The 9,545-nt window shown below is 44.5% G+C and overlaps 1 pseudogene; it reads right to left on the bottom strand.

Annotated features, from left to right (window-relative positions):
• Positions 1–307: 307 nt before the first annotated feature.
• Positions 308–2,072, bottom strand: LOC143390278 (chloride intracellular channel protein 6 pseudogene; annotated as a pseudogene).
• Positions 2,073–9,545: the final 7,473 nt, after the last annotated feature.

Raw genomic sequence — 9,545 nt, 5'->3', positions numbered from 1 at the left:
CTAATTTGCTTTGAAACTTTCAACTGCAAAGTGCATTCCCTAAATGTCACAGATTATGAGGTCAGTGAATGCCAAAGATATAAATTAATGTAGACTAGGCAACTGGTGTGTTTAACAAAAGGCACTGGCATATTAAAGTTTGCCAATGAGTTGACAAATCATGAGGCCACGTATCATTTGCCATTTAGCGGATCCCGCTCTAGACGTTACTTTGCAAAAGACAGTTATTGAGGGAAATGCATGAAAACACGCTCTTTTGGAAACCTAGCTCATTCCTCTGAGAAACAAGACAGGAAACACCCCCGTTTCACTTCATTCTTTTTGCAACATCTGAATACGCATGTTCGATCTCCTGGTCGGCAGGACACGTATTGGTGAACTCATCCCTAGCGTAAGCATTGTCCAAGTATCTCCAGATGCCGGTCATTTCAGAAGGAAACTCAAAATCTCTGTATTTCTTGGCCACAATCTTTATGATATGGAGCTTGGGTAAGAGGTTGCAGTCGGCCAGCGTGAGCTCATCCCCGTCCAGGAACTTCCTCCCGGAAGCAGCCACCTCCTCCGTGCTGTAGGCATTGATTTCATCCGGCAGGGGACTAGTCAAGTAATTGTCCAGCTTCTTCAGGGCCCGCAGCAGGTTCTTTTCATAAATCTCGTTGGCATCCTTCTTGGTATTTTTAATAAATGCCGAGAATTTGGCAAACACGTCATTTCCTGCTGAGTTGGATTCAGGGTGTTGGGGCCCCAGCTTAGGGTACCTCGGGGGAGCCAGCTTCTCCTCCAAGAACTCCTCGATCTTATTCACATCCGTCTTGACTTCACCATCAAAAGTCATAAAAGGTGGGTTCGTTCCGGGAGCCAGGTTCTGCAGGTCCGCGGGTTTCCTTTTCAGGTCCACCGTCGTCACATTGAATATAACGCCCTTGAGCCAGAGAATCATAAAGAGACGCTGAGAAAATGGGCAATTTCCAATGCTCTCCCCATCGTACCCGGCCTTGACGAAGAGGGTGATGTCGTGCTCCTGCCTCGGGTCCCCCTCCTCCGACGCCTCGCCGTTCTCGCGGCGGCCGTTCACCGGCGCCGACTCGTCGCTGCCCTGCGCGCTGCTCTCCTCCGCCAGGTGGTTGCTGAGCTTGGCCTCGGGCTCCTCGGGCCCCGTCTCCTCGGGCCCCGTCTCCTCGGCCACCTCCCGATCCTGGGTGCCGTCCGGGGGCTCCTCCTCTCCCCCAGCTGCCGAGGCGTCCTCCCTCGGGGTCGGCTCTCGCCTCCTGTCTTCCGCCTCCATCGCCTTCTGGCCCCCACCCGAGTCCTCATCCTCGCCAGCATCTGCCTTCCCGTCCCCAGGCACCGCTTCTTCGGACCCCACCTCCCCCATGGCTCCTGCAAACTCTTCCGGGCTGGGCCCCCCGGTTTCCGCGACAGCGACCTCAGTGGTCTCGGACTGGGACTGGGGACCTTGTTGCTCCCGGTCCTGGTCCTGGAGCTCACCGTCTGCCTCCAGCGCCCCTCCCGCCAGCCCCTGGGCATCCATGCTGTCCCCCGAAAGTCCCTGGGCGTCTATGGTGACCCCCGGAGCCTCCAGCCCGTGCTCCGTCTCCTCCGGCGCCGCTGGGACCCCGGGGTCCCCAGACTCCCCGACGCCCCCTGAGCCTCCCCTGCGGCCTCGCCCTGCACCCCGCTCTCCGAGCCCGCCTCCTCCACCTGCCCCGCGCCGCCCGCCACCTCCCCTCCCTGGGGAGCCTCGGCGCCGGGCGGTTCGCCCTTCTCCGCCTCGCTCTGCGCTCCCCCTGGGCCGCGCTTCTCCGTCCCTGGGCCACTGCCCGCTCCCGGCGACAGCTCCCCCGTGCACCCTGGGTCCGGCCCGCCGCCTTCTTCCTCCTGGTCCGCCGCTGTCGCCGCTGCGCCCGCCCCCTCTCCCCCGGGCGCCTCCTCGGCGCCCTCGCTAGCCTCCCGCCCCTCCGCCTCCCTGCCTAGGGCCCCGGCTTCGCCGGTCGCTCGACCAGAAGCGCTGGGTCCTCTGGCGGCCCCTGGGAACCTGAAGCGCCACCGTCTGGCTCGGTAGCCTCAGCCATGGCCACAGATTCTTGTCCTTGACCCGAGACCCTTCCTTGACGCTGCAGAGGTGCTGGTGGCGCCTAGCGAGGAGCGAGGTGCGGGGGCTGCTGCGCCCTCTCCGCAAGGTCGCCCCACTCAAGACTCTGACCGCCAAAGTTTCGTACGGAGCGAATTCCTCTCTGCCCCAAGACCCTGCGCCCCTTCTCGCTGGCTTAAGGACTGTGGGCTCTTCTAGTGATTCTCCCGTTTTTTCACCCAACTGCCGTCTGGACGCGGAGCTGGAGGTGCAGTGCAGGCACCTTTGAAGTGCCCGACCCGCTATCCACTGCGCTGGGGTTATAAGGAAATTTTTTTTACTGAGTTGGAAAACTTTCTATAAAATATAAAGACCTCGCCATGATATTGTTATTTTAAAAATTACCAGTTCCTCACTATTATATATCCTTTACAACTCAGGGGAAAAGGAGGTTATTGGTATCTGAGAAATATTTTGGCTCTTTCTGTATTTTATGTCAAGTCATGTTAGCCCCTCCCACATGGAAAGATTATTTATGTTACAGAGATTAGAGGAACATCATAATATGTTTGGGTGAAGAAATTTGCATTAAGCATTCTCCACACCATGATGTTACATTCCGCACCAGGCAATTATATTATAGTTTTAACCGATGCCTAAAATGACCAGATCACTCTATTTTCTCAGGCAAGCAAATGACCCATGTCATAGCAGTATGTAATACCTCCCCAGATAAGTAAGTTGTCTGTATTGGGTGGAATGTTTTTACTGGTTGTGCAAGCCATGCAGATGAATAGGCTTCCACAATCAATGCTACCTTAGCTTTAGCTGGTGATATTTTCTAGCTCTATTTCTGTTCTTCATCATAGCCTCAAATGAATAAGTTGACAACTCTGATTCTGTTAGGATCATTTTTGTACAAGCTAGCTGGTACAGAGGATGTGAAACTAATAGCAGATTGGCGTAAATCTCTTCAGAAAACAGAAGAAAATAAAATCAATGATGGGTGAAGAGGTCTTGGTTGTCTAAGGTAATCTATATGGCTGTCTTTGGTTGCACTGGTTTCAAAAAAACCGTTTTATTGAGGTCTAAGTGACAAGTTATAACATTCATTCATCATAAGTGTGCCATTCAATAATTCTCAGTAAATTTTACAGTTGTGTAACCACCACCACAATCTAATTTGCTAATATTTTTATCACTCCCCAAAGGAATGTTCATTTGCAGTCACATCCACTTTCCACGCCCACTCTCAGGCAACCATTGATCTCCTTTGTAGATTTGATGTTTATGAACATTTCCTATAAATGTGATTATATAATAACGTGGTCTTTTATATTTGACTTCGTTCACTCAGCAGGACATACTTGTGGTTTTCTTCCACTGTAGCATGTATTGTACTTAGTTCATTTTTAGAGCATTTCATGGAGAGAAGGAATGGGGGACAGGCAGAAATCTTATCCCCTAAACCTGTGTTACTCCTCAAGAAGCTGAATTGAGAACCCACCAAAACCCCACCCCCCAAAAACCAACCAAACAACAACAAAAAACAAAACAACAACAAAAAAAGAATTCTTATGGAACTCCATCTCCAATGGCCTGAAGAGGAGATGCTTTTCTGACCACAATAGGTTTGAAGTGGTGCTGGGAAAGTAGGTGAGCTGGGTTTGACTTGACTCATCTGTCTCCCAGAAGAAGCTAAAACTCTGAGACTGGATGTTAGGAGATAACAGGAACTGAACACATTCATCTCTGGGTGGGCGATGCCCTTTTTGGTGGATACCCTGAAATGGGTTCCTATGACTGAACCATGTAAGAGAGGAGTGTACAGCTCAGGATCCCATGAGCACCTATGGAAAAGGGAGGGACTTTGGACAGTGTCCACCTGACACTCCCAGGGCATAGCATTGAAGGCAAAGCCTGGAGGAGGCTAGCAATGAGGTGGATGGTGCTGGGGACACCTCACACCAATTCTGGGACAATGGAAAATTGGTAGTTTCCACCAAGGGAAACACAGGACCATGGGCAATTTGGGCAGAAACTACCTACCAAGTCAGACTGTCCCAGTGCTCTGGAACCACCTTACCAGAGATCAGGTTATGCCTTACCTCTGTCCTGGGAAGAAGAGTAAGTTAGCACACAGCAGAACGTCCACTTCCAGCTTGGTGACCGAGTTTGTGAAATGGAGCACATGACTATGATTATGGTCCTGAAGATCCCTCAAGCTCTATGAAAATTTTATTGTATAGTGATTCTGTCTTTTACTCTAGCAAAGAACACTTTCTACTTGCTAGTATATTCTTCTGTGGGAAGGAAGATTCTAGGGTCATCTCAGGATTAAGTTTAGGACCTGATCATTCTGTAGCTCAAGGATGGAAACCTTGAACTTCTGAATTTCCTGACTCATTTGAGATGAGGTGGGAGGAAAAGATTTTTTAGTAAATGATGCTCCTTAATCTTTGATGTGCTACTCAAATAACCATGAATGAATGGAATTACATTTTTGGGGCAGTTTAGTGAGATTCTTTATAGGCAGATTGGCTTTTACCAGCAAACTATCACTCTAAAAACACTCTGGGAGCAATTACACACTCAGTAACCCCTTATTAAATAACAATTTTATCTAACCTTACCGATTTCCTTCTGAGCATGAGGATGGAGGTAGAAATCAGAGAAAACACATGAAGAATCTTCATATGTTCCCACCTTGGACAGTATGGAGAGCAGGCCAGGTGGTGTGATCTCTGCAGCAGCTCTGTGTGATGCAGAAGTTGGAGGAGGGGGCTTTTGATTAACACCTCCAACTGTCCCACCACCCACACTTCAAATCAGTCTGAATTACCAGGGCTGTAGGATAAAATGGAGGAGTGGGAGGGAAATAACGATTCACAGGCACTGTCCCCAATTCAAGTTGCAAATGTGCACGCAGCACTAATTCGGCTTCAGAGTTGGAGGGTCTTAACTGAGGCTGGAAATAACTGAGAAGTTTTAGGAGACAAGATTTTTTGAGAAGGAGGCTAATCCTCTATTTCTCTATTTTCCTCTCCTTTTCATTCTTGATGATAAGATTTTTCCTTAACAGACATAAATGAATTTATAACAAACGATGCCTGGGTAATTGGGGCTAAGACATAATGTGTACATTTAAGTAAGGAGAGAACATGCATCCAGAAGCAGGAGACCCCAGAAGAATACATGTGAAATATTTTTATGGATATCCAACATGTGTTGAGGTCAAGGAATTGTGACAGACAGGTTTAAAGATACAGAGTCCTAAAACGTGCTTATAAGGAACTTTCTTAACTAAAAATATCTTGGCAATATTTCTTCACTTTACCAAACATTATTAAAAAAAAAAAAAAAAAACAGGCTGAATAGCATTCTTTAGTTCAGTTGCTCAGAATTAGAGAATATTATATTGGGATGGATGTATCCATTGTAAACATTGTTGGATGATCATCCTTCTGTATTACTTATTTCATGCTGTTCTGTCTTTTAAAAATATTTTCAAGCATATTTTGATATATGTTGCCAAATTAGGGGTGGGCTCCTAAAGTGATTTTTCAGTGGATGTAAACAATTCCAGGGCACTCTCAGTGATCTTTTTATTCCTAGTTTTATTTTTGGTACTGGGGATTGAACACAGGGGTCTGTTACCACTACGCTGCACCCCCAGCCATTTTTATTTTTCATTTTTTGACAGGGTCTCATTAAGACACTTAGGGCCTTTTCTAAGTTGCTGGGGCTGCCCTCAAACTTGAGATCCTCTTGACTCGGCCTCTTGAGTTGCTGGGATTACAGGCACACACCACCACGCAGGGCCCACTTTGTTTTTTCTATTAGATGGCTCTTGTGATCTCCTTTTCTTTCCTCTTGTTAAAGGGCATGTGAAAAGGTTAGGCAGTTATCAGGGAAGGCAGAGAATAAAATAGCTTTACCAGCCCCATCTCCCACCCTATCTCAGGTTCTGAGAACATCTGAATTCCCTAGTTGGGAGCAACAAAGTTTCACAAGTCTGTGTTAAGTCACCCTTCTCATTCCTGTTCAAGTTTCACTTCTTGTTTATTTTCATGTCACCTTATTAGTGGAGCAAGGGCCTTGCCCTTGCCTGGTGCTTGTATCCCTGCTTTGAGTGTCTATTCAGCAGCCTGCTTCAGGGTAGTTCTCTCTTGACCTCCAGGCTTGGCAGGACCTGGTCACCTACTGTCTCCATGCCCACTTACCTAGATTCTGCTTCTGCTCTTGGATTTCCCCTGACAGCCTCTCTTGCACTGCAGGGTGAGGCTCATCTCTAGGTTCTATTTAAGTGACCTTGTCTGATTACACCAAATCTCATCTGATATGAGATGAGAAAAGTGGAAATATCCAAGTCACTTCCCATTTGCTTGTTCTGGCTATCTGTCACTATGGAACAAATCATCCTGATACTCATTGAGTTTAATAACAATAGTTATTTTATCTTGCATGGCTTCCATGGGGCAGAAGTGTGGAAAGATTTAGCGGAGCAGTTCTGTATGGAAGTCTTGTGTGCATTTGCCACCAGAGGGTGGTTGGGACAGCTGGGGACTAGCCAGGCATTCCTCTCTTATGCAGCTTGGGGCTTCTCTGTGTGGTTTCTGGCTGGGCCAGGTTGGACTTCCTCACAACAATACATCCTCAGGACAGTGGAAATGCTTACATGGTATCTTGAGGCCCCTGCATGAGTGTTCTGGTTAAAACACAGAATTTGATGATTTATCCTTTGTAAGAAGTTGCTGTGATTTGCCCCCTGTAAATTTCATGTTGAAAAATTTTTTTTCAGGTGGACATAATTATAATCATGATTTATTTTAGTGTATATTTTCAATACATATTACATATTTTGATAATAATATTCAAATTTATTTTATACTGTGTAAAAAAAGAAAATGCTTTGCTTTGATCATAGAAAAATCATGTTAAAATTTGATTGTTATGTTGATGTTGGGAGGTGGGGGTTTTTAAGCAGTGATTAAGAGGGACAAATGTCTTTCTTTCGGGAATGGATTTGTTATCGTGAATGCAGGTAGTAAGGCTGTCCCTTGGGTTTTGTCTTTTAAAATGCCCATTCTGTGGCCTCTTGGCCTTCTGATATTTTTCCAGTTACCATGCTCTCTTACAAGATGCAGACACCAAACTTGGACTTCCAGCCTCCAGCACCATGAGCCTAAAGAAATCCCTATTCTTTATAAATTACCTAGTCTCAGCCATTCCATTATAGCAATAGAAAGGGGACTAAGTGCAAGGTTATGTCTGCTGTACTCAATTGGATGAAGTTATAAATGTTAGATTTTGTTCTCTTTTTTTTCCCTTTTTTTATTGGTTGTTCAAAACATTACAAAGCTCTTGACATATCACATTTCATACGTTAGATTCAAGTGGGTTATGAACTCCCATTTGTTCTCTTGATGGAGGACTTGGCTTTCTTTGAAAATTAGAGTCTACCACACCCCTCTACCAGATATTATTCTCAAGTTTCCTTTTTTTATAATTCACTAAACTCTCTGGAGAAGATGACAGATAAAACAAAGGCTTCTTTCCCTATCTTCTCACCCTGTGAAAGAATGAAGACCTGTTCACCTGACACTCTATCCTATGAGAGGCTACCCTCAATTATCTGTAGAGCCATTTTATCTTCTGAGTAATAACATAACAAATATGGAGTGTGCTTTATATGTAACAAATCACAGCGACTAACCTCACTTTGTACCGTTATATATGGTGTATAAGTGTGTCTTTCCCCTATCATTAAGAATCCTCTACTACAAATCTTTATATTTCTTTCCATCCTTACTCTCACCCTGGCATCAAAACTGAAAGTCAATCCTCGTGAATACCTGTTTAATGAAGCAATGAAAGGAAATTTTTAAAAATCAAGGAATCGGGAGTTATATGAACACCATCATAATTAACCAAGTAAACTCAGCTTTCAAATGCAGTCTTTAAAATTGCTGCAGACTTCAGATGTATTGTTTTAGCAAGTGGTGGACAAGTCACAAAATTCCAATTCTCCTAAAAGACAGGCATTCATCAGAGATACGTATTATTTTCTCTGAGTGTTCCTTGAAATATACTGCCTTCCATGCTCAGCAGACCAGATAAAAGCAGAATTGTTGACAGGCCAAAGTATAAATTAAATGGCTGGGACACATTGTTAGACATGTGGTCTCCCAGGAATGGAGACTTTCTTGTAGTAGGTGGAATTTGTAACATTCTGGCCTCTAAGACCATATGGTTGTATTCTGAGATGGCAACAGAAATAAATACTTGACTTTTAATGAAGGATTCTTTAATTTTTTAAATTTTTATTCTAATTTGTTATATATGACAGCAGAATGCATTACAATTCATATTACACATACAGAGCACGATTTTTCATATCTCTGGTTGTATACACAGTATATTCACACCATTCATGTCTTCATGCATGTACTAGGGTAATGATGCCCATCTCATTCCACCACCTTTTTTACTCCCTTTTTTACTCCACTATATTTGCTAATCTCCTGCCCCCTCCCTTTCCCTTCTCTCCCCTCTTCCCTATCTAGAATCCATATATTCTTCCCATGCTCCTCCTTCCTACTCCACTATGAGTCCGCCTCCTTAGAGAAAACATTTGGCATTTGTTTTTTTTTAATTGGCTAACTTCACATAGCATTATTTTCTGCAAAACCATCCATTTACTGGCAAATGCCATGATTTTATTTTCTTTTATTCCTGAGTAAAATTTCATTGTGTATATATACCACATTATTTTTTATCCTTTCATCCACTGAAGGGCATCTAGGTTGGCTCCACAATTCAGTTATTGTGAATTGTGCTGCTATAAACATGGATGTGGCTGTGTCCCTGTAGTATGCTGTTTTTAAGTCTTTTGGGTATAGTCCGAGGAGAGGGATAGCTGGGTCAAATGGTGGTTCTATTCCCAGATTTCCAAGGAATATCCATACTGTTTTCCATATTGGCTGCACCAATTTGCAGTCCCACCAGCAATGTGGGACTTTTTCCCCTCATCCTAGCCAACCCTTATTTTTGTTTGTCTTCATTATAGCTGCCATTCTGACTGAAATGAGATGATATCTTACAGTAGGTTCGATTTGAATTTCTCTAATTGCTAGAGATGATGAACATTTTTTCATATATTTGTTGATTAATTGTATATAATCTTCAGAGAATTGTATCTTCAGGTCCTTGGCCCATTTGTTGATTGGGTTGTTTGTTTTCTTGGTGCTTAGCTTTTTGAAATCTTTATATACCCCCAGAGATTAGGGCTCTGTTCACCTCACAGATTGTTTCTTTTGCTGAGAAGAAAGTTTTTAATTTGATTTCATCCCATTTATTTATTCTTGGTTTTAATTCTTGTGCTATAGGAGTCTTATTAATGAAGTTGAAGCCGAATCTCACATGATGAAGATTAGGGCCTACGTTTTCTTTAATTAGATGCAGAGTCTCTGGT

This window comes from Callospermophilus lateralis, unplaced genomic scaffold (genome assembly GCF_048772815.1).
Source record: "Callospermophilus lateralis isolate mCalLat2 unplaced genomic scaffold, mCalLat2.hap1 Scaffold_52, whole genome shotgun sequence".
Taxonomy (NCBI): domain Eukaryota; kingdom Metazoa; phylum Chordata; class Mammalia; order Rodentia; family Sciuridae; genus Callospermophilus; species Callospermophilus lateralis.
Note: the sequence above shows the minus strand (reverse complement) of the source record. Positions and strands in the feature narration are given on the sequence as shown.